A 24491-nucleotide genomic window follows, 5' to 3' on the forward strand; every position below is an offset into this window, starting at 1 on the left:
ATAATGCTATGAACATAAGTGTACAAATATCTGTTTGAATCCCTGCTTTCAGTGCTTTTTAGTATATACTTAAAGTGTCATTTTTAAGACTCTGTTTTCCAGAGCCATCTGTGTGTCTCATTCGTTGAGCATCTGCCTTTGGCTCAAGGCGTGATCCCCGGGTCCTGGGATTGAGTCCCACCTCAGGCTCCCCGCAGGGAGCCTGCTTCTCCCTCTGCCTATGTCTCTGCCTTTCTCTATATGTCTCTCATGAATAAATAAGACTCTGTTTCCCAAATGTTTGTTGACAAAATATAGAAACACACTAATATAACACTGTATGCTAACTATGCTGGAATTAAAATTCAAAATAAAACAAAAAAACAAAATATAGAAATGCAATTGATTTTTGTATATTGATCTTATATCCTGTGACTTCACTACATTCAATTATTAGTTCTACTAGTTGTTTAATAGATCCTTTACATTCTATGCATATAGTCTTGTTGAATGCAAATAAAGATAATTTTACTTCTTCCTTGCTAACTTTATGCTTTTTCCCTATCTTTTCTTGCTTTAATGCATGGTTAGAACCTTATGGATAATGTTTAGGAAAAGTAGTGAGAGAAGATATCCTTGCCTTGCTCCCAATCTTAGGGTGAAAGTGTTAAGTATTTCACCATTAGGGAAAACATTAGTTGCATGTTTTTTTTTTCTTGGTGCCTTTTATCAGATAGAGGAAACTCCTTTCTATTCCTGCTTTGGTGGGAGTTTTTGTTTTTAAAACAGCTATATAGAGGTAGAGTCGATATACAAAAAACTGCGTATGTTTAATGTACATGCATACCTTGTGTATTACATTTTGCTTCATTGTGCTTCAAAGATATTACATTTTTTATAAATTTAAGGTTTGTGGTAACCATGTGTCAAGCAAATCTATTGGTGCCATTTTTCCTTTTTTTTTTGGTGCCATTTTTCCAATAGTATTTTCTCATTTTGTGTTTTTGCATACCATTTTGGTAATTCTCATAATATCTCAAACTTTTCCCTTATTATTATATTTATACGGTGATCTGTGATTAGTGTTTACAACTCACTGAAGCTTAGATGATGGTTAGCATTTTTTAGCAATAAAGTATCCTTTAATTAAGGTATGTACTTTGTTTTTTAGATATAATGTTTTTGCACACTTAATAGACTATAGTGTAAACATAACTATTATATACACTGGGAAACAAAAAAAATCCATGTGACTTACTGTATTGTGATATTCACTTTATTGCAGTGGTTTGGAACTTAACCTGAAATATCTCTGAGGTATACCTGTATACAATTTGATGAGTCTGAACATATGCATACACCTGTGAAACTACAATCCAGGTAATAAATATATCCATCATTTACAAAATTATCATACATGTACATTGAATTTTGCCAAATGCCTTTTCTGTGTCTACTGAAAAAAAAAATCACCAGCAAAGGACAATGAATTCTATGATTCAACTTGAAGTAAGGTGAAAATCCCAACTGCTTTGTGCATTTGGCTGCTTAAACAAAATTAAGATTTTATAAAGTAACAAAGAAGAGAAAATGGTGGTTGTGATGACAACCACCATTAATTATTAATGTTCATAATACACACTTTTACTCAATTTTGGAATTTTTTGAAGCTTATATTTCAATAGAATTAATAGAATAACTTGCTACATTTGACATCTTGTTTTACCTATCTATCTTGCTCATGCAGTCAAACATGTCTTTCTAAAATACAGCTCTGCCCATTTCACAACTTTGCTCAAAAAGCTTGCTGGCTATCTATCACTACAGAACAAATTCCATAGCGTGGCATCCAATGCCTTCCTGGATTTGGCTCCATGTTGTCTTTTCAGTTATATCTTTCAGTACACTTATATCTGCCTATCACCCAATTCCTGTGTCTATCACTACTGGTAATGCCTTGCCCTCTGTATGTACTTCACAATGCACTTATCTTTGGAGACCCAGCAAATACTGCCTCTTCCATGATGCCATCCACAGTATTTCCAGTTGCTATTGATCTCTGTTACCTCTGTGCTCTTATTGTACCTGTAATGCTCTCTTGCAGGATATTTAGTGGAAAATGTGTTTGGATTATGTTTTCCTACATTGTTTCATATAGGGACTGCAGATATTACAGAAGCCACAAGTCCCTATTTGTAAGCCCATGGAAGGTATTACTAAATGATTACAGCATGATTTTCCACCAAACTTAAATGCAGTTCAAGGCACCTCAGAACATTATTAATTTATTATAATTGCCTGGGGCAGTTATTACCAGTTGGTTAAGTGAAATCTGCATTCCATCTCTAGCTAAATTTATGACCTTGTTCATAACAAAAGCTCAATGCCTTGTTTAGTTAGTTGAATTTCACTGCATAGACTCCGAGTGTGATTTCTACCAAGGACTAAATTTATTTGGGAAAGGTAGAAAGCTAGAGGATTATAGCAGATCATAGTGCTGTAGTATTATAGCATGTGGAGTAGCTGGCCACATGGAAGAAATCTGTTAGTAAGAGTGACAAGCTCTTGCTGAAAGGGGCCATGGGCTGTCAGACTGATTTTCTTTTCCTTTCAAGAAACTCACCAGGAGACCTTGTTATTTTCTTGGTTCAGAATCCAAGAATCAGATAAAGGTCTACATCAACTATATGTAAGGCCATGCCCTGGGAATCTCACGGGCCAAGGGGAGGAGTGAGAGGGTTTCCAAATGCCACAATCCATTTCATTACTGTGGGGCAAACTTTCATCAGACATGGCCATAAATTTCCCTCTGGGAATGGCAGGTGTCTACAACAAATAGAACTCTTTAAATAAAAAAAAAAAACAAAAACAAAAAACTCTTTAAATCATAGAGACATTAGTCTGACTAGTGTTCAAAAGTCAGTTTGGGAAAGGATAAAGTCATTAGGGGTTTCCTTGAAGAGGTCAGTTTTGACTATTTGTCAGGTTCTTTGAAAACATTCTAAGGCTATACTGACCAATACAATGGCCATTAGCCATATTTGGTTTTTTAAATTTCAGTTAATTAAATTTAAGTAAAATTAAAACTTTAGTTGCTCAAACTAGCCACATTTTAAGTGCTCAACTAGCCACATGTGGCTAGTGGCTACCACATCAGACAGAGCAGATACAGAACATTTCTATCGTTGCAGAAATTTCTAGTTACAGCACTGGTGTAGACCATGCAAAAAACTTGAACTCCTTTGCATTGTAGCTTAGAGTTTCTGCAGAAGTTTCAGCTTGTGTGGACCAATTATATTCTTTGATACTTCTATTATGTATATCACGTAACTATTTTATTTATGTTTATTCACCTAAGTAAGTGCTTTTCTCTTCCAATGCCTTTTTGTTTAATGTCTCATTTGAGAAAAATATCAAGGAAATATTTATTCCCCATCGTTAGAGGCCTGTGTGGTAAGCAAGATTCTATTATTTATCTTCTGTTGTTTCTTTATGGTGGTTAATATCTTCCCTGATCCCTATGAGTTCCATTTTGCAACCCTCTGCCTGCTAAGTCGGCTATGTCCTGCATGGTTGTTTGAATTTAAATTACCTGCCGGTTTGCCTTACTAAGGGAGATGTAGCAAATTCAGTCATTAAAGGAAGGGACTATTGGGAAATAATGTGCCATAAGGTCCCATCTAGTCTGACATTTTTATTCTTGCCTCCTCTCCCACATTAAATAAAAGCTATTATATATAGGGAGATGCATTAAAAATAGGTCACACAATACAATTTGGCTAAAGCTTTCACATTGGTTTTAAATGGGGTTCATTTGAAATGACTTTAATCTTGATTATGCGGGCTACTTGATAGAACATTCATTCTTTGTTACAACTCAAAGCTATATGTTTACTTCATTTATTCCTATGAGGATAAGATTAAATGTTTTTAAGATTTTTCAGTAAGATGAAATATAAATAAACAGAACTAAAATGCACTGCAGGATAGGAGACAAAATCTAATCTTTATTTCTATTCCTATGGTTCCACAGATTATCATCTTCCCTTATAATTTCCTATTGAGTCGCCTCTTTGAATAAGGTCTAGATTGGTGACATAGTATTCATATTTTCTCTTTACCCACATGGTGCTGAGGCTAAAAGCTTGGTATTTATTTGGAAAAAATGAACCCAAACTTTCCCTTTCTGGTTCCATTGTTCAGAGACCCCTGTAGAGGGATGGTTAATCACAGGGCTGGGTTTGAATCCCAGCTCCAGGCTTCCTGATGATGTGGACCGCAGAAGTTACTTAATATTGTATACTTCATCTTCTTCAACCTGAAGATGAGTTTGATTTCCAAACCTACATCATTGGATTTTCCATGAGATTTAATAAAAGCCCTTAAGACAGCACCGTTATTTTTCACTTGGGCTTCAACTCTAAAGATCATTTTTCTGTGACTTTATTTTTTTTAAGATTTTATTTATTTATCTGAGAGAGAGAGCAAAAGAGAGAGAGAGAGAGAGATTGTGAGTAGTAGGGGAAAGGCAGAAGGAGAAGCAGACTCTGCTGAGCATGGAGCCAAATGCAGACTTGATCCTAGGACCCTGGGATCATGATCTGAGCCCAAGGTAGACACTTAACTGACTGAGCCACCCAGGCACCCTCTGTGACTTTAAACTTTTAAAATTGAAATGTAATTACAATGATTTAAGTGATTGTGTCCCGTCAAAATTCACATATTGAAATCCTAGTGTGTTAGGAAATCCTAGTGTGTTGAAATCCTCCCACCCTTTGGGAGGTGATTAGGTCATGAAGGGTTTGCCCTGGTGAATGAGATTAATGCCCTTATATAAGAGACTCCAGAGAGAGCTCCCTTGTCCCTTCCACCACATGAGGACACAGCCAGGAGTCAGCAATCTGTTACCCACAAAAACCCGACCATGCTGGCACCCTGATTGCACATTTCTAGCCTCCAGAATTGTGAGAAATAAATTTCTGTTGTTTATAAACTACCCGATCTGTGGTGTTCTGTAGCTAAGACAATAATTTATGTAGTGAAATGCACAAATCTTAAGTATACAGTTTGATGAGTTTGGGTAAATGCATACACCTTGTAACCCACTATCAAGACATAAGAGATTTCTATCTCCCTATTAAGTTCCTTAGTGCTTTCTCAATCAATCCCTGCTTCCCCACCCCCAACACACACACACAGGACATTGATTTTATTGCCAGAGCTTATTTTTGTCTATTCTAGAATTTCATTTGAATGGAATCATAGAGTATGTATTCTTTTCTTTCAGGCTTTTCTCATTTTCTGTAATAAATTATATATCTGATATTTATCTCCAATAGTTTATTAGCATTATATTTTATAATATTTAATTAATAATTATGCATAAGGTAATGGATCACATTAGGAAAAACTGGCATTTCTTTAAAACTAAAATATAAACAGAAATCAAATGGCCTAAAATATAGCTTGCTACTCTGTTCCTTCTTCAGTAATGTTTTTTGACATACTATTGTGTTTGTGTTTTTATGATAATGTCTTTAGTTTGCCTTAATTTATTTCTTATGCATTTTTTCTTAAGATTTAATTCACATAAAAGATATTTATCAAGCTTTGCAAATGTCACCATTATGTAATTCCAGAGTATTTTCATCATTCTTTTTATTTTTAAAGATTTTATTTATTTGAGAGAGGGAACATGAGAGAGAGAGAGAGAGAGAGAGAATGAGCAAGCATGAGCAGTGGGGGGAAGGAAAGGAAAGAGAGAAGCAGACTTCCCACTGAGCAGGGAACCCAATGTGGGGTTTGGTCCCAGGACCCTGGGATCATGACCTGAGGTGAGCAACAGAGCCACCCTAGTGCCCCCTGTTTTCATCACTCTGAAAAGAAATCCCAGGGCACCTGGGTGGCTCAGTCAATTAAGCATCCAACTCTTGATTTCAGCTCAGGTCATGATCTCAGGGTTGTGAAATGGAGTCCGGCCTTGGGTTCCGTGCTCAGCAGGGAGTCTGCTTGAGATTCTCTCTCTCTCTCTCCTTCCTCCCCCCTCTGCATCTTCCCCTCATGTGCATGCCCTCATTCTCCAAAATAAATAAGTCTTTTTTAAAATTTTTCTGCTTAAAAAAAAATTTTTTTTCCTGCTATAGTGGAACTTCCATTATAAACTTCCATTCATTCACTTATTGTCCATCAACAAACATGTTTGTTTGCTTATTTAATATTGGGGGTAATAAGTTATTTAAAGAAAAGGAAAGGAGAGAAAAGAAACCTGGAGTGCTGGGACAGATTTGTCATTCTGAACAGAGTGGGGACAGAAGGCCTTGCTGGTAAAGTGAAGGAGGTGGGGAATGGGCCACAGAGATATATCATTGGAGGTGTTCCTGGCAAAGGGAAGAGCAAGTCCACAAGTACTGAGGCAGGAATGTGCCTGGTATTTCCTAGGAGCAGCAGAGAAGTCAGTGGGCCTGGAGCAGAGTGAGCCAGGGGGAGGAAGGCAGGAGAGGTAATAGGGCCAATCATGACAGACTTACTTGACATTTAGAAAACTTTGGCTTTTACTGTGAGCAAAATGCACAGCCATTAGAGGATTCTGGGCAGAGGAAGCACATGATTTGTTTTATATTCCTAAGGAATGTTGGTTTGAAAACTCTTCAGGAGCTTCCTGGATATAATCAGAAACAACCCCCAACCCCCGCACCCAGAGGACAGGGAGAGACCCAAGAAAAAGGCAGATTACCACTCCAGATTACCAGGTTTAATAATATTAGCAAGGTAACTTACATACAGGGCAGCTGCAAGACATCAGTAGATCTTGTTAGATCTCTGTACCCACCTGCCACATCTTAAAAGTTCATATAGAGGCTTTAACTGGATTTAGTCACATATACTATCAGATGGTCTCGATACCACATCACTTTCTTAAGGCTGTGTCCTTGAGGCAGCTCCTGGCAGCAAAGAAGGTGAGTAGAATGCACATTCCAAGGATAAGGAAGGGGGTGAGGAGCCTCCAAATGCCAAGGTCCAACTCATGGGTCGACTAGGGGTCACGTCCTCTCCATGACCTCTTCCAATAAGGATCATTTTGGTTTCTGGCATGAGAAGACCTATAAGAAGGGGATCCCTGTGTGGCTCAGCGGTTTGGCACCTGCCTTTGGGCCAGGGCGTGGTCCTGGAGTCCCAGGATCAAGTCCCACGTCGGGCTCCTGGCATGGAGACTGCTTCTCCCGATGCCTGTGTCTTTGCGCCTCTCTCTCTCTCTCTCATGAATATATAAATAAAAAATCTTAAAAAAAAAAAAAAAAGAGAGAAGACCACAGGAAGATAACATGGGAACAGGGAGACCAGTTAGGAGACTGTTACAACAATCCAGATAAGAAATGACGTGGTGATAATGGTTATGAGAAGTGGTTAGACTTTGGATATGATTTGAAGCTAGAGCCAATAGGATTTACTATTGGATGGGCTATGGTTTGTAACAGTGAAGTCAAGGTAATGTCAGGGCTTTTGTTCTTAGCAAGTGGAAGAGAGAATTTCTATCACCTAGCATGGAGAAGGCAAGGGGGATAGGTTTGGGAAAGAGCATCAGGAGTCTGTTTTTTGGAGAATTTGAGTTTGAAATCCCTGTTAGCCATCAAGTAGAGATGGTAGGTAGCAGATCTAGACCCAAATATGAATCTAGAGTTTAGGAACAAGGTCTGGGCTGAAGGTATAAATTTGCAGAAAATTGTCAGAAAAGAGAAATTCAAAGCTAGAGGCTAGATGAGGACATCGATGGTGTGAGAATGTAGAAAAGAGAAGTTCAGTGAGTCTCTTTGGGACTGATGAAAATGTGAGTTAAAATAAAAACTATCTCTCAATTACAGGAAGGCTATTGAAGAGGTTTTTGTCCTTTATAACTATTTAATATTTCCATGACACTTCTCACTTATTCCTTACCCATTTCTTTCCTTACTACAGGGATTCTTACTAATTTTATCTTTAGGATGAAAACCAGCCCTGCAGGCCACTTATTCTGGATCCTCTCAGATTAATGGAAACTAAAATTGCTTTTTTTTTTTTTTTTGAGACTGCTTTCAACTCTTTTTAACTCTTTAGAAATTAAGAGGACGCCAAGTAGGCACAAAAACAAATATATTTTCTGTGAATTCGAGGTCCTTATTGATGTGAGGAACAGAGTTTTAGTACAAAATGTCTTATTTTTTCTCTAAGAAGCAAAGGCAAGAAATGTTCCAACTTTCTGTTTTAATCTATGACATTGAGAAATGCCTTCATTTTACAGAGAAACACAATCCTATTTTGTTGAAATGTGTATAGGCAGAAATAATCCTTCCTCTACTTAGACATTGCTATAAAGTCTTTAGGTTGTTTGAAAAAGTCACTCTGAGAGTAACCTAAAGATGAAATGAAGATTAAATACCTGGAGAGATTTTGTCCCAGTTACAATGTCTGCATAGTAAATGACCTTAAAGCTTAGTGTAATAAAATAAATTTATTATACTTTTGAGTTCTGTGGGTAATGAATTTGGATGGAGTACAGCAGGGATTACCTGTCTTGTTCCATGATGTCTGTGGCATCAAATGGAAGATGTGAAGCTGGAAGCAGGGATCATCTGAAAGCTTATGCAATCACCTAAGCAGTTGTTAGTAGGTAATTTTGGGGTCACAGTTCCTTTTCACATGGGCTTCTCCATGCAGTCTCTCTGTATGGACTAATTTGAACTTATTTACAACATGGTGGCTGGGTTCCCAGGGTGAGTATCCTGAAAGAGAGAGCCAGGTGGACACTGTCTCCTTTGTCTGACTTAACCTCAAAAGTCACACAGCATCATTTCTGCTACACCTATTAATAGGGGCAGTCTCAAGCTCACCCAGGTTCAGCAGAAGGGATATAGGTCCTGACTCTGAGTGGGGGAGTGTCAATCACATTGTAAGAAGAGCACATGGGATGAGATATAAATTGGTGCTCTCATCTTTGGAAAGATACAATCTGCCAAAGATTTAGTGACTATTACGAATGTAAGCTATTAGATTCAAAGAGGTTTTGCCTTGAGAAGTAAAGAAGAGCTAAACATTTCTGAGAAGGGATAGGAGATTATGGTAAGAACTTTCACTGCTAATTTTAGAAATGCTTTATTTCTTTTTTCTTCTTCCTTTTCGATCATGAAGCTGTTACTCTGGGATGAAGTCTGCCTGTATCTGTTATCTCAGGTTCACAGTCTCATTAGGACAGTATTTTTGCAATTTGCTGGTTGACAAGATTCTCAGAAGGACACAGGGAAGTGACCTATGGTAAAGTTGTAAGCAATTACTGAAGACCCTTGGGAGTTTGCAGACATCACCCACAGGAGATGCAAGAAGCTTTAATATGAGGCTGTCCTACTTCCTGACAAGAGACCAGTGAATTCCCTAACTCAAACTGTGTTCAACTTCTACCAACTTCCCTCCAGATGTGCAGAGAGAATCAGGATAAATCATACCCTTTACTTCTGTAGGTTTAAATCTAGGAGGAAAACTCTTCTCTCCCCACATACAAAGTCAACACCATGGAACTCATTTTTAGAAGACATTGGTGGCTAGGTCCAGGGTTAGAGAATAGATTAAAAGATTCACAGTCTCTTGATAAAGACTGAGAGGGAAAGGACTGAAATCCCTGGTGTTATGAAAGCTCAGATAAAATAAATGCACATATGTAGACCAAATCTGGGGAGTTATTTGGGATGATTTAAAATTCCGGAGGAGTGCATATACTCTGGGTGCACACATCAGGGCGGTATTTTCTGGCTTTGCCCATATACAGTCCAGTTAGAGGAAGGTCTAGGCTTCTTATCAGCTCTCCTGAGCAAGGTGACACAAAATAAAGAGAAAGTTTTTTAAAAAAATAAAAACACTTATGTCACAAAATTTTGGAATTGATCTCAAATCTTAGTGCAATTTAAATGGACCAGATTTTTGCAAGTTTCAAAGTATCTACAGCCAAGGTTGAACTTTATTGATTGGTTCTATTTTAATTGGCCTTTGTCTATTGGAATCTTAGGAAGTTGGACCTTCAAGTTCCTACAAATGTGATTTGGCTGCCTGGCTTCTATAGAAGCATAGGCGTCCAAGGGAATGGTGGGTGCTGAGAGAGCATTGTGGGGTCCAGGTTGGCTTGATGAAGCCTGGGAAGTGTTTGGCAGTCAAGGGAAAGTGAGGGAACCAAGAATAGAAAAGTTAGTTCACCTAGAAATGGGTAATTTGGAAGCACTGTGGAAATAATTTGGAAGGAAGGTAGTAGAGGGAGGTTGGGTTAGGAATAAAGAAGCCCAGACCAGTTCTTTTTTCTTTCTTTCTTTTTTTTTTTAAAGATTTTATCTACCAGAGAGAGAGAGAGAGAGAGAGAGAGAGAAGCAGACTCCTTGCTGAATAGGAAGCCTGATGCGAGGCTGGATCCCAAGACCCAGAAATCATGACCTGAGACCAAAGCATATGCTTAACCAACTGAGCTACCCAGATGTCCCACCCAGACCAGTTCTGAGATAAGTTTGAGAAAGAAAAGAATGACCTGAGTGGGTGGGGAACTTACATTTTGTGTTCTGGGAGGTAATACAGAATTTGAGTAATTTAAACTTTCAAGAAGAAGAAGAGTAATACTTTATGTAGTAGAATAAGTCTCTGCTTTATGTGGTAGATAATGCTCAACCATCCTGTCTGCCTCTTTTCCTGGCCCATGCAAGGTTACTTTTGTCTACCCATCTTCTGTTTGGATAGGGCCATGTAACTAGTCTGGCCCCTGGGCTATGTGCAAAAGTGATATAGTAACCAAAATATTTACTTGCTACTATAAAACTCTCCATTCCCTCTTTCCTCTGCCTCCAGAACCTGAAATGTTCTTAATAATAGAGGCTTCATGAATCTGGGTCCTGGAAAGAGGGCAATATGGACTAAAGACTAATGACCACCCATCACCCCACTAATGCAAAATGGACATGTTGCATGAACAAGAAACAACTGTGTTAAGATACTGGAATTTTGGAGTTATTACCTCAGCATAACCTAATCTATTCTGAAGGACAACTCAGATGTTATAATATAATACAATACAATATTACAGTATTTGTAATATCATTTTCTATAATTTGTTTCATTTTGCTGTTAAGTCTGCATCTTGTTGGAGACTGACAAGGTGACATAAATGCACCAATTAATGGTAATATATATTAATTAATACATTATACCAAACCCAGTATCATATATAATACCATTAACAAACATACACATATATACACTTGATCCTTGAACAACAAGAGTTAGGGTGCCAAAACACCATGAAGTTGAAAATCCACACATAACTTTTGACTACCCCAAAACTTAACTACTAGTAGTGTACTATTGACCAGATGTTGTTTTACAGATAACAAGGTTGATTAACATACTTTGTGTGTTATATGTATTATATACTATATTCTTACAATAAAATAAGCTAGAGGAAAGAAAATGTTATTAAGAAAATCATAGGAAGGAGAAGAGCACCTGGGTGGCTCAGTTGGTTAAGCATCTGATTCTTGATTTTAGCTCAGGTTATGATCTTGGGGTCATGAGATTGAGCCCCGCATGGGGCTCCACCCTGGTTGTGGAGCCTGGTTGGGATTCTGTCTCTCTCTCTCTCTCTCTGTCCCTCACCCTTGGCTCACACTCTCTCTAAAAAAGAAAAGAAAAGAAAAGAAAATCATAAGGAAGAGAAAATACATTTATAGCACTGTACTGTGTTTATTGAAAAAATCCACGTGTAAGTGCAGTTCAAACCCTTGTTCTATAGATAGAGAATATATATATATACACACACACACATGCCTAGATATACCTCTATACCTAGATACCAATTTGGCTGGAAAAAGTCCTGAAAACTTGAGCTAGGGAAAATAATATATATTTTTAGATATGTTATTTATTTTATATATAATTTTATTCAATTATATATATATATTTATAGACTTACATATATGTATTTTTTAACATATAAAAGTATATAACATAAATAAGTGGGCATACAACACACACACACACACACACACACACACACACACAACACTCCTCCCCAAACTCAAGTTCTCAGGACTTTTTCCAGTCAACATGGTATCTAGGTATAGAGGGTGGCTTATCTGTCCTTCTGGCAGAAGGGAGAAGAGGAGTTTATGTTCTTCATGGTCCCTGAAAACCCTGCTGACTTTGCAGAAGTTTATGGCTAGGACTTCTGCTGAACCAGTTCTACCCAGGTTTTCTAGGTCCTGCACATTCTGAGATCTCAGGTCTTGGATAAGTCCCATCTAGTAGCCTTGTGTAGGATGTCTGTCCCCTGGCCCAGCCCCATGATATAGTCACCTTTCCATGGCAGCACTATGCAGGCTTGATAGTCTATCCCTTTTTTCTTGTCCCCCTATTGGCTTATAGGCATGTCTGAATCACTTTCTTCTTGCCTCCTCTCCGTTTTAGATTTATGTCCTTTCACTGTCCACTCCCACTGCCTAAGCTAAGCATCAGAGAGATAGGAGAGCTAGACCCTATGGGATCAAACAAACTCTTCCTCCTACACTCTGCCCCACCCCCAATTTTTTCTTTCCTTTTCACACAGGATATGACCTGCTCTTTCTGTCTAGTGGGAACTTCTTCTAAGTCACTTCCTCTCTTGTTCATCTGTAGATATCTTTGTTCTAAGTGGTTGTGCCTCCTTCCCCAATAGTTTAAGGGCCTTAATGGTGAACATGATTTATGGGAGAATAAAACAGGGACTCAGGTTCACATTTTCAAGATAATTACATTAGCGTTTATAAAGTACTTTCTCCCTGGAAATTCTGCCTACTTACTTGATATTGTTGGCATTTGTTAACTTACTCGGTGGCGAGTCCAGCAGCCTCCAGTGGGTGGTAAGTACTTTGAGGGATATGGATGGCCTTGGTGTCAACCCTGTCATCTTGATTGGTGGATTGACTCAGGAAGCTCCTTCCACTCTGTGGAACGCCGTATAAAATATTTGCCTGCAACAAAATAAACTCAGAGTTTAACCTCCAATTCCCATGGAAACCCAATGGGAAATACAGTTCTTTCTTTAGGTCTGCCAGCTGCCTGATTATCCTAAATCCCATAGCCTAATTTCCTTTAGGGTCTTATTCACAGAGTCATGGCTTATTTCAAGACTGTCAAGGATCAAATGAATAAATGCAAAGACTTTAATTTTTTAAAAATGTTTTCTGGTCACATAGTTGGTCTTGAGGCCTTGGGTGAATTTTATCTTAAGAGAAATTCTCATTTATATACAGAGTATCTGGTTTAATTTTGTACCTCTCTTATGGGTTGGCCACATAAATATGATGTTCATGGATCATTTTAAGCCGAACCCCAGGGAGGCTTGATGCTTTTAAGCTTTGAGAATTGTTCGACCTGGAGACTCTTAGTTGTTCTTTATGAAAAATAATGATTACTCAAGAGCTTTTAATTCTTTTTTTAGTTTGCTGCTGAATATTTTTAGCCATGCATCTTATATTTGTTGAGCTCTGTCTTTCATCTCCCCACCAGTCAGATCATACTTCAGGAATATACCGTGTGTCTTTCTTACTGTCAGCTACTGAAAGCCTGTGCTGTATAGAGCTGCTATATTTCTCTCTGGTGGCAGAGCATTACAGATGACTCTCCTCCTCTCTTTAGCTAACAATGATGACGGGAGCTTGTTCAGAAGCAGATGTGTGGCATTTTTGACAAAAGATACATTCCTGAAAGTTGCCTTGAAAGCAAATTTCTTTATTTCAAATCCTGTAACCTTATTTATATGACTGGATAGCTTTTGTGTGTTACTTAAAAAAATTGTCAGATCCTCCTCTTACTTGAGTTACTTCTCTGGCAATGAGTTCCTGCAGACTTTATCTGGTTAATGCAAGGACGATTAGACTGAGACTTCCTATGGCTTCCATGGCTCATGCCATGACCATGTACGTCTAGTTTCTTGCCCTATTTCCTCTCTGATACCACATCAGGGGATCCTGGTCTGTACTTACAGGTATGTAACTCCAAAATTCAGGGGGGAATAAACTCTCACTTGAATCACCCTTGACCAGTGGGAGAGAGGAACAGATGGGTAAGTGCTTCTTCTTTTGTTCCCAGGCTAAACACTTCTGAGATACAGTTCTTAAGGGTCCTTGGGAGGTCCTGGTGGATCAAGTACTGGTTGTTCATAGGAATGGCCAACTCAATAACACATCCTTGTGTTGGCTTTGCCTTCTTCCTGTTTTGCTTTTCCTCTCCTGTAGTCCTGCTCCCTATGAATCATATTACAAAATAACCTACCTGCAAGGAAATTTTTGCTTCATGTTTTACTTTGGAAGCCAAGACTAAGATAGCATTCTCATTAAAGCCTATCAAGAGAGTTGAAGCTTGAAGTTTGTGAGTTTGGTGAGTGCATGGATGTGCTTATGTATATATTGGAATATCTAACTGTATTCCATAACCATCTATAGTAATTATTTGGTTATCCACATAAAGAATCAGATTATTAAAAAATCATTTATATTTGATATTAAGATGTATCCATTCTCCCATCTACTGATAGTCAAAACTCATATTTCCTTTTCTATTCCTGGCTTCAAGTTCCTTCCTACTTGATACTTTATAACCTAAGATCCTATATATAATGGTAGGGAAGGGATCTTGGAGAACCTACAAAGCAGATCAACAGACTTAACTGTAAAACTTAAACTGGAATTATCTGCTCCTTTGAATATTTCACATTTTATTCCCATTTATTAATATGAATAATTAAGGATTGAACTGATAATGATGATATAATATGATTACCTTTTACTTTAGATTGGAAACCTAATTAGTGGTTCCTAGAGGATATATTGTCAATGTGGCTATCAGGAGAGTAGCTCATATAATTTAGAAGATTAAAAGAGAAAGGGATTAAAAGAACACCTTCTTAGGTGAAGGTAAGATTCCTCCAAATTCTACAGCTTCATGATTATGGAGGGGGAATCCTAATGACCATTTCCATAATCAGTACTTTGAGAAGGAATTTGTTCTCCTGCTGTACTATTATGAATTATAATAAATATATATATGGCCTTTATTCCTGGCACAGCACTCCTGAAACCCTTGGAATTTCCTAAGTGAAGAGGAAGTTGTCTTATATTATGTTAATGACCTGACATTTGGAATGTCTCTAGGTAACCTAAGGATGGGGGCTAGTTTGCAGGGGAACCAACCATGTGATGAGAAGATTTGAATTTTTAGTTCCACTAGCCTCCCACCCCCAACCGTACCTCTGAGGGGTGGTTAGGGACTGGAAGTTAAGTTCAGTCACCAATGGCCAATGATTTAATCAATCATACCTATGTAATGAAGCCTCCATGAAACCCCCAGAGGATGGGGTTTGGATATCTTCCAAGCTGGTGAACATATGAAGGTTTGCGTAAGTAGTTTACCTAAATAGAACATGAGCATGAAGACACTATGCTCCTTCCCATGTACCTTACCTTATGTATTCATCTGTCTGTTCATCTGTATCCTTGATAATATCCTTTGTAATAAACTAGTAAACATAAGTAAATGTGTCCCTAACTTCTGAGAGCTGGTGTTGGGGGGAAAAACATACAGTAGACTTGCCTAGAAAGATAGAATCCCATCAAAATCTCAAAGAAATAGACATACTATAGGAAGGTTTTAGGGGAAGAGATACCTAAAATTTTTCATCTACCAGAAATGCTGAAATTGGGATACTAGTCACTTGATAGAATATTCCAAATGACTTTAATCTTATTATTGCTCCTTTCTGAGTAACCAGAAGATAACAGGTAGCTCTGTTTTCTTTATCCTTTTGCCAGGACAGGCAAAAATTAGAGAAAATCTGAAATCACCTCTTTTCTTGTGGTTGTATTATGTGGGTAATTAGTCATCATGGAATTTCTCCAATCTTCTGTTCAACTTTGATCATTTTTTTTCTTTTGGTGAATCATAAGCAAACATGATTGCACACATGCTCTTTTTGAGATCTTTCAATAATACATCAGTTGGATAAAGAATTTTAGAAGTTGATTGTATTCATTAGGGCTATTTTGGTAGCAAATGACAGAGTGTCTAGTAACACGGGTTGAAGCAATGATGTTGTGGTGTCCACCAATCTCTAGGGCAGGAGTGGGACTGGGATGCCAATTTTGGGCAGGCACCTCTCTTAACCTTATATCTGTTTGTGTCTTTATTTTTCTCCCTCATTTTTCTCTTCCTTATTTTTTCAACTGGCTTGTTCTACCTTGGATGAGAAGAAACATGGCTGTTGACAGGATCTACCTGAGCTTTCCATTTATAGCTTCAGTCATTTGGAAAGAGATGGACTTTCCTTATTTTCAGCTACCAAATTCCTGGTCAAAAACTCTGAGTGACTCAGCTTGGATCAAATGCTAAGTCTGGAACCAATTTGCTGGCCAGGATTGATTCTGGGAGGTGATTGACCCAGATATCTTCCCCTGGACCAACTAACTGTGGCACAGGTCACATTTTGTACAAACTGATTGGTCCAGAGGTTACTATGTTGATAGAGTAGGAAAAAAGAGAGGGAAGAGACTATTTCCAGGAGAAAGTAGAGGAGGGGTAGAGGTGGCTTTATATAGTTAGAGCAATAATTGTTCATTACACTGACCTGAAGGAATTTGACCCTCTGTAGTCAATATGGTAAATTTAATATGAAGTATCACATCTCTTTTGGTTCTAGGAACATTAAAAGGTTCTTTTGGGAAAGTAAAAGTAAGGGTGTTTTAAAAATATATAGTTCTGGCAAGATGGCGGAAGAGTAGGGTCCCCAAGTCACCTCTTCCCACCAACTTACCTAGATAACTCTCAAATCATCCTGAAAACCTATGAATTCAGCCTGAGATTTAAAGAGAGAACAGCTGGAATGCTACAGAAAGGAGTTTGAGCATCTAACAAGTACAACTTGTTTTTAACCACTCTGCACTGGCAAAATGACTAGAAAGAAGAACTCACCACAAAAGAAAGAATCAGAAACAGTACTCTCTCCCACAGAGTTACAGAATTTGGATTATAATTCGATGTCAGAAAGCCAATTCAGAAGCACAATTATAAAGCTACTGGTAGCTCTGGAAAAAAGCATAAAAGATTCAAGAGAAAAAAAAAAGATTCAAGAGAATTCATGACTGCAGAACTTAGATCTAATCAGGCCAAAATTAAAAATCAATTAAATGAGATGCAATCCAAACTGGAGGTCCTAATGACAAGGGTTAATGAAGTAGAAGAAAGAGTGAGTGACATAGAAGACAGGTTGATGGCAAGGAAGGAAGCTGAGGAAAAAGGAGAAAACAATTAAAAGACCATGAGGAAAGGTTTAAGGAAGGTTTTTCCTCAGAAGGAAAAATCTATGTGTAATTGGGGTTCCAGAGAGCGCCCAGAGAGCCAGAGGGCCAGAAAGCATACTTGAACAAATCATAGCTGAGAACTTCTCTAACTTGGGGAGGGAAACAGGCATTCAAATCCAGGAGATAGAGAGATCCCCCCCTAAAATCAATAAAAACTGTTCAACACCTCAACATTTCATAGTGAAACTTGCAAATTCCAAAGATAAATAGAAAATCCTTAAAGCAGAAAGAGACAAGAAATCCCTAACTTATATATATCCCTAACAGCAGACCTCTCCACAGAGACCTGGCAGACCAGAAAGGGCTGGCAGGATGTATTCAGGGTCCTAAATGAGAAGAACATGCAGCCAAGAATACTCTATCCAGCAGGGGTCTCATTTAGAATAGAAGGAGAGATAAAGAGCTTGCAAGATAGGCAGAAACTGAAAGAATATGTGACCACCATACCAGCTCTGCAAGAAATATTAAGGGGGACTCTGTAAAAGAAAAAGGAAGTCCAAAGGAACAATCCACAAAAACAGGGACTGAATAGGTATTATGATGACACTAAATTCATATCTTTCAATAGTAACTCTGAACGTGAATGGGCTTAATGATCCCGTCAAAAGACGCAGGGTTTCAGCCTGGATAAAAAAGCAAGACCCATCGATTTGCTGTCTACAAGAGACTCATTTTAGACCTAAGGACACCTATGGCCTGAAAATAGAAGGTTAGAGAACAATTTACCATTCAAATGGTCCTCAAAAGAAAGCAAGGGTAGCAATTCTCATATCAGATAAATTAAAGTTTATCCCAAAGACTGTAATAAGAGATGAAGAGGGACACTATATCATACTTAAAGGGTCTAGCCAACAAGAGGACCTAACAATCATGAATATTTATGCCCCTAATGTGGGAGCTGCCAAGTATATCAATTAATTAATAACCAAAGTTAAGACATACTTAGATAATAATACATTTATCCTGGGAGACTTGAACATGGCGCTTTCTGAAAATGATAGATCTTCTAAGCACAACATCTCCAAAGAAACAAGAGTTTTAAATGATACACTGGACCAGATGGATTTCACAGATATTTACAGAACTTTACATCCAAATGCAACTGAATACACATTCTTCTCAAGGGCACATGGAACTGTCTCCAGAATAGACACATACCTGGTCACAAATCAGGTCTTAACCGATAACAAAAGATTGGGATTGTCCCCTGCATATTTTCAGACCATAATGCCTTGACACTAGAACTAAATCACAAGAAGAAATTTCGAAGAAATTCAAACACGTGGTTAAAGACCATTCTGCTAAAAGATGAAAGGGTCAACCAAGAAATTAGAGAAGAATTTAAAAAATTCATGGAAACTAATGAGAATTAAGATACAACAGTTCAAAATCTTTGGGATACAACAAAAGCAGTCCAGAGAGGGAAATACATTGCAATACAAACATCCCTCAAAAAACTAGAAAACTCAAATACACAAGCTAACCATGCACCTAAAGGAACTGGTGAAAGAACAGCAAATAAAAACTATACCCAGCAGAAGAAGACAGTTAATAAAGATTCGAACAGAACTCCATGAAATAGAGACCAGAAGAACTGTGGGACAAATCAACAAAACCAGGCATTGGTTCTTTGAAAGAATTAATAAGATAGATAAACCATTAGCCAGCCTTATTAAAAACAAAGGGAGAAAAGACTCAAATTAATAAAATCATGAATGAAAAAGAAGAGATCACCACCAATACCAAGGAAATACAAACAATTTAAAAAACATATTATGAGCAGCTATAAGCCAATAAATTAGGCAATCTAGAAGAAGTGGACGCATTTCTGAGAAACCACAAACTACCAAAACTGGAACAGGAAGAAATAGAAAATCTGAACAGGCTGATAACCAGGGAGGAAATTGAAGCAGTCATCAGAAACCTCCCAAGACACAAAAGTCCAGGGCCAGATGGCTTCCCTGGGGAATTCTATCAAACATTTAAAGAAGAAACCATACCTATTCTACTAAAGCTGTTCTGAAAGATAGAAAAGGATGGAATACTTCAAATCGTTCTATGAGGCCAGCATCACCTTAATTCCAAAACCAGACAAAGACCCCACCAAAAAGAATTATAGACCAATATCCCTGATGAACATGGATGCAAAAATTCTCAACAAGAGAGTAGCCAATAGGATCCAATCCATTAAGAAGATTATTCACCATGACCAAGTGGGATTTATCCCCGGGATGCAAGGCTGGTTCAACACTCATAAAGCAATCAATGTGATTGATCATATCAACAAGAGTAAAAACAAGAACTATATGTTTCTCTCAATAGATGCAGAGAAAGCATTTGACAAAATACAGCATCCATTCCTGATCAAAACTCTTCAGAGTGTAGGGATAGAGGGAACATTCCTCAGCATCTTAAAAGCCATCTACTAAAAACCCACAGCAAGTATCATTCTCAATGGGGAAACACTGGGAGCCTTTCCCCTAAGATCAGGAACACGACAGGGATGTCCACTCTCACCACTGCTCTTCAACATAGTATTAGAAGTCCTAGCCTCAGCAATCAGGCAACAACAAGAAATAAAAGGCATTCAAATTGGCAAAGAAGAGGTCGAACTCTCCCTCTTCACAGATGACATGATACTCTACATAGAAAACCCAAAAGACTCCACCCCAAGATTGCTAGAACTCCTACAGCAATTCGGCAGTGTGGCAGGATACAAAATCAATGCCCAGAAGTCAGTGGCATTTCTATACACTGACAATGAGACTGAAGAAAGAGAAATTAAGGAGTCAATCCCATTTACACTTGCACCCAAAAGCATAAGATACCTAGGAAGAAACCTAACCAAAGAGGTAAAGGATCTATACCCTAAAAACTACAGGACACTTCTGAAAGAAATTGAGGAGGATGCAAAGAGATGGAAAAATATTCCATGCTCATGGATTGGAAGAATTAATATTGTGAAAATGTCAATGGCACCCAGAGCAATGTACACATTTAATGCAATCCCGATCAAAATACCATGGACTTTCTTCAGAGAGTTGGAATAAAATTCTAGAGGAGAACACAGGCAACAACACCCTTTTTAAACTTGGCCACAGCAACTTTTGCAAGATACATCTATGAAGGCAAGGGAAACAAAATAAAAAATGAATTATTGGGACTTAATCAAGATAAAAAGCTTCTGCACAGCAAAAGAAACAGTCAACAAAACTAAAAGACAACCTACAGAATGGGAGAAAATATTTGCAAATGACCTATCAGATAAAGGGCTAGTATCCAAGATCTATAAAGAACTTATTAAACTCAACAACAAAGAAACAAACAATCCAATCATGAAATGGGCAAAAGACATGAACAGAAATCTCACAGAGGAAGACATAGACATGGCCAACAAGCACAAGAGAAAATGCTCCGCATCACTGGCCATCAGGGAAATACAAATCAAAACCACAATGAGATACCACCTCACACCAGTGAGAATGGGGAAAATTAACAAGGCAGGAAACAACAAATGTTGGGAGAGGATGTGGAGAAAGGGGAACTCTCTTGCACTGTTGGTGGGAATGTGAACTGGTACAGCCACACTGGAAAACTGTGTGGAGGTTCCTCAAAGAGTTAAAAATAGACCTGCCCTACAACCCAGCAATTGCACTGCTGGGGATTTACCCCAAAGATACAGATGCAGTGAAATGGCAGGACACCTGCACCCTAATGTTTATAGCAGCAATGTCCACAATAGCCAAACTGTGGAAGGAGCCTCAGTGTCCATAGAAAGATGAATGGATAAAGAAGATGTGGTCTATATATACAATGTGATATTACTCAGCCATTAGAAATGACAAATACCCACCATTTGCTTCAATGTGGATGGAACCAGAGGGTGTCAGGCTGAGTGAAGTAAGTCCATCAGAGAAGGACAAACATTATATGGTCTCATTCATTTGGGGAATATAAAAAATAGTGAAAGAGAATAAAGGGGAAAGGAGAAAAAATGAGTGGGAAATATCAGTGAGGAGGACAGAACATGAGAGAGTCCTAACTCTGGGAAACAAACAAGCGGTAGTGGAAAGGGAGGTGGGCGGGGGGACGGAGTGACTGGGTGATGGGCACGGAAGGGGGCACTTGACAGGATGAGCACTGGGTGATATGCTATATGTCGGCAAATTGAACTCCAATAAAAAAAATAATTAAAATAAAATAATGTATATAGTTCCTAATTATGACATGGGTAAATTTGATGTAACAATTCAGTATAAATATCCAGTGTTATAAAAACATGTATACATTGGAATGTTGATGGATATTGGAATGCAATGGTATGAAATATTAAATCATTATAATTTGACTTAATTTTCCCAGCTACTGAAATATTACTTCAATTAAATGTGTACTTAGTTTTATTTGTTGTTATTAATTGTGGAAATAAGAAGTGATTAAGGAATCTAGCTCTAGAGATATTTTGCTTGGTTCAGGTTTTTTTTTTTCCACTTACTAGTTTTATGGCCTTAGAAAAATTACTTAATCTCCCTATGCCTGGTTATTAATTTGTAAAGTAGGGATAATAACTGGCCTTTTCATAGGTGTTATGAATATAAAATTAGTTAATATATACCAAGTGCTTAGAAAAATGCCTGCATGTAGTCATCATTCAAGAAATGTTAAGTATCATCACTAGAATACTCTGAGCACTGTTTTTTCTTCAGGATTATAAATTAATAATACAAATGGACTTTCTTGCATACCTTTTTGATTTTCATTGAAATGCTCACTTAAAATGGGCTCCTTGCAAAAAGTTCATGAGTTCCATCTCACAGAAAAATACAAACAGTGTCATGCTTCAAGAACCTAAGGCATATTCTGATATTTATTAAGACTTTTTGAAAATGTTCCCTTTAGTAGGTGTTCTATTCTGTCCTTCCAGGCATGTGGCAGAGTTTTATTTTCCATCTACCGGAAGTTAAGTGTGGCCATGTGATTTGCTTTGGCAATGATTCTCATCTTTCTGGGTAGAAAATTTAAGAATCAGGGTATGTTTTGCTTCATTCATTTTTTCTTCTACCAAGAAAACTGGCAACTACCAAGATAAAGGCTTCTCCATTAGCCTGAATCCCTGATTGACAACTCACACAATGAATATATGGTTTGAACCACAAAGAAATCTTTGTTGTTTTAAATAATCACAATTTCTCTATTTTTGATTCTGGTGAAACAGAAATCCTTTAAATAAGGCCTCTAGAAAGGTATCTTCAGGCATCAGGTCTGGCTGGGCTGGTTCTTCTTTGGCTATATTTCATTCAGGGAAGGAACATCTGCATAATTAGGTTATCAATTTCAAAAAACATCACATTACTAAGAGCAAACATTTTAATGCAGGACAAAAAGCCATATTTTGCACAATGATGCTGTTATTATTTAAAACTCTGGCATCAGTTGAAAATTTATATTAAAGTAATAAATTTCTAACCCAGCCACACAAAAGCAGAGCTCATTTTTAAGGCTGCCATTTTGCTTGCCCGGTAAGACACATATACCCAACATTCCAACAATTCCAAATATCAGTATCAATAAACTAGCTTTCATTGTTCTGCCTAGTTTTAATGATCCATTTCATCTATCTCATTCTTTTTCTGATCATTTGACACCTGATTTCCTTTGCCCAGAAATTCTTTGAAATTAAGTTAAATTATATTTGTTATTTTTACTCATCTTGAAATGCAAGCACAGTTTGTTTAGCCTGTAAAAAAAATGTTTCCTGTCATTCTGGAACTAGGAATATATAAATAGTTGGGTTAAAGGTTAGTTTCAAACTTGTGGGGATATAGTTTTACTGAGGCCAGAGTTTTTCTATATCATTTCTTCCATATCCAACTGGCCAATAAAATCTTTTTCATGTTTTTCCTCAGAAATGTCTCTTGAATCCACTCATCCTCTTGCACCTGTTGAGTAGTATCATAGTTCAGGTTTCCTCATCCCTTGTTCATACTTTCAAGCTTCCCGACTGGTTTTCCTGATAGTGTTCTATCATCAGAATTACCTTATTTATGTATTTATTTACTTATTTATTTTAGAGAGAGAGAGAGGGAGAGTGGTGGGGAGGGGCAGAGGGAGAGGGAGAGAGAATCTCTGGTAGCCTCTGTGCTAAGCCCAGAGCCTGACTTGGGACTCAGTCTTATGACCCTGAGATCATGATCTGAGCCAAAATCAAGAGTCAGATGCTTAACTAATTGCACAACCCAGGTGCCCCCAGAATTACCATTTTAGAAACCCAATTCTAGAAGCTTATTATCTGCGCAGGGGATAAAGTGAATGCCTTAGCATTTAGAATCCTTCTTCTATTGTGTTCCCTACCCTACCTCTAGTTTCCACAGTTCTTCAAAGACATATTTTCACCATTCGCTGAAAATGTCATAGCTTTTCATGCCCTGGGAGCTCTGCCCAGATACCAGTCTATGGAGGCATCAAAAGTCCTCAGCATGACAATTTTTCTTTCAGCTTTACTGAATTTAAAGATGGTGAACTGTAAGAAAACACCTTCTTTTGCTATGTAATCATTTACTTCTCATAATAATTTAGTGTGGCTTACAGAACAATAGCACAAATAGATTTAACCCCTACATGGCATTTGACCTCCTATGCCATGTCTGGGAAATTGGGTTTTAGAACTAACTCCACTAGCTGTGGGATCCAGATCAGGACACTTAATTTCCTGGGAACCAACGTCTTAATTTTTAAAATAAATGGTTGGACAGAAAGATTTTCAACGGAGGAGCAATTGGCATTGAGGCAGGACAATTCTTCCATGTGTAAGATTGTCCTGCATATTGCAGCACACTTAAAATTTCTGGTCTCTGACTAGTAGCAACTCTTACTCTTTATGACAACCCAAAATGTCTCCAAATATTTCCAAACAACCTGGCTTTTGAACACTATGCTTCCAACTCTAGAATTCTTTCTTTAAAAAAGATTTTATTGGGCAGCCCCGTGGCTTAATGGTTTAGCCCCGCCTTCAGCCCAGGGCGTAATCCTGGAGACCGAGGATGGAGTCCCACGTTGGGCTCCCTGCATGGAGCCTGCTTCTTCCTCTGCCTGTCTCTCTGTCTCTAATAATCTTTTTTTTTT

General features: G+C 37.9%; 1 protein-coding gene across 3 annotated transcripts in view; it reads left to right on the forward strand.

Moving 5' to 3' along the window:
* Positions 1-24491, forward strand: part of TMEM108 (transmembrane protein 108) — a 640726-nt gene that overhangs the window by 89723 nt on the left and 526512 nt on the right. For 2 of the 3 annotated variants that reach the window (XM_072726873.1, XM_072726877.1), the window contains exon 2: positions 1265-1359. The exons of the other annotated variant lie outside the window; for it this stretch is intronic. The gene's annotated coding sequence lies outside the window, so the exon portion shown is untranslated. The remainder of the gene's footprint in view (positions 1-1264; positions 1360-24491) is intronic. 3 annotated transcript variants of the gene reach the window in all.

The sequence above is a fragment of the Vulpes vulpes genome, chromosome 11 (genome assembly GCF_048418805.1).
Source record: "Vulpes vulpes isolate BD-2025 chromosome 11, VulVul3, whole genome shotgun sequence".
Classification (NCBI taxonomy): domain Eukaryota; kingdom Metazoa; phylum Chordata; class Mammalia; order Carnivora; family Canidae; genus Vulpes; species Vulpes vulpes.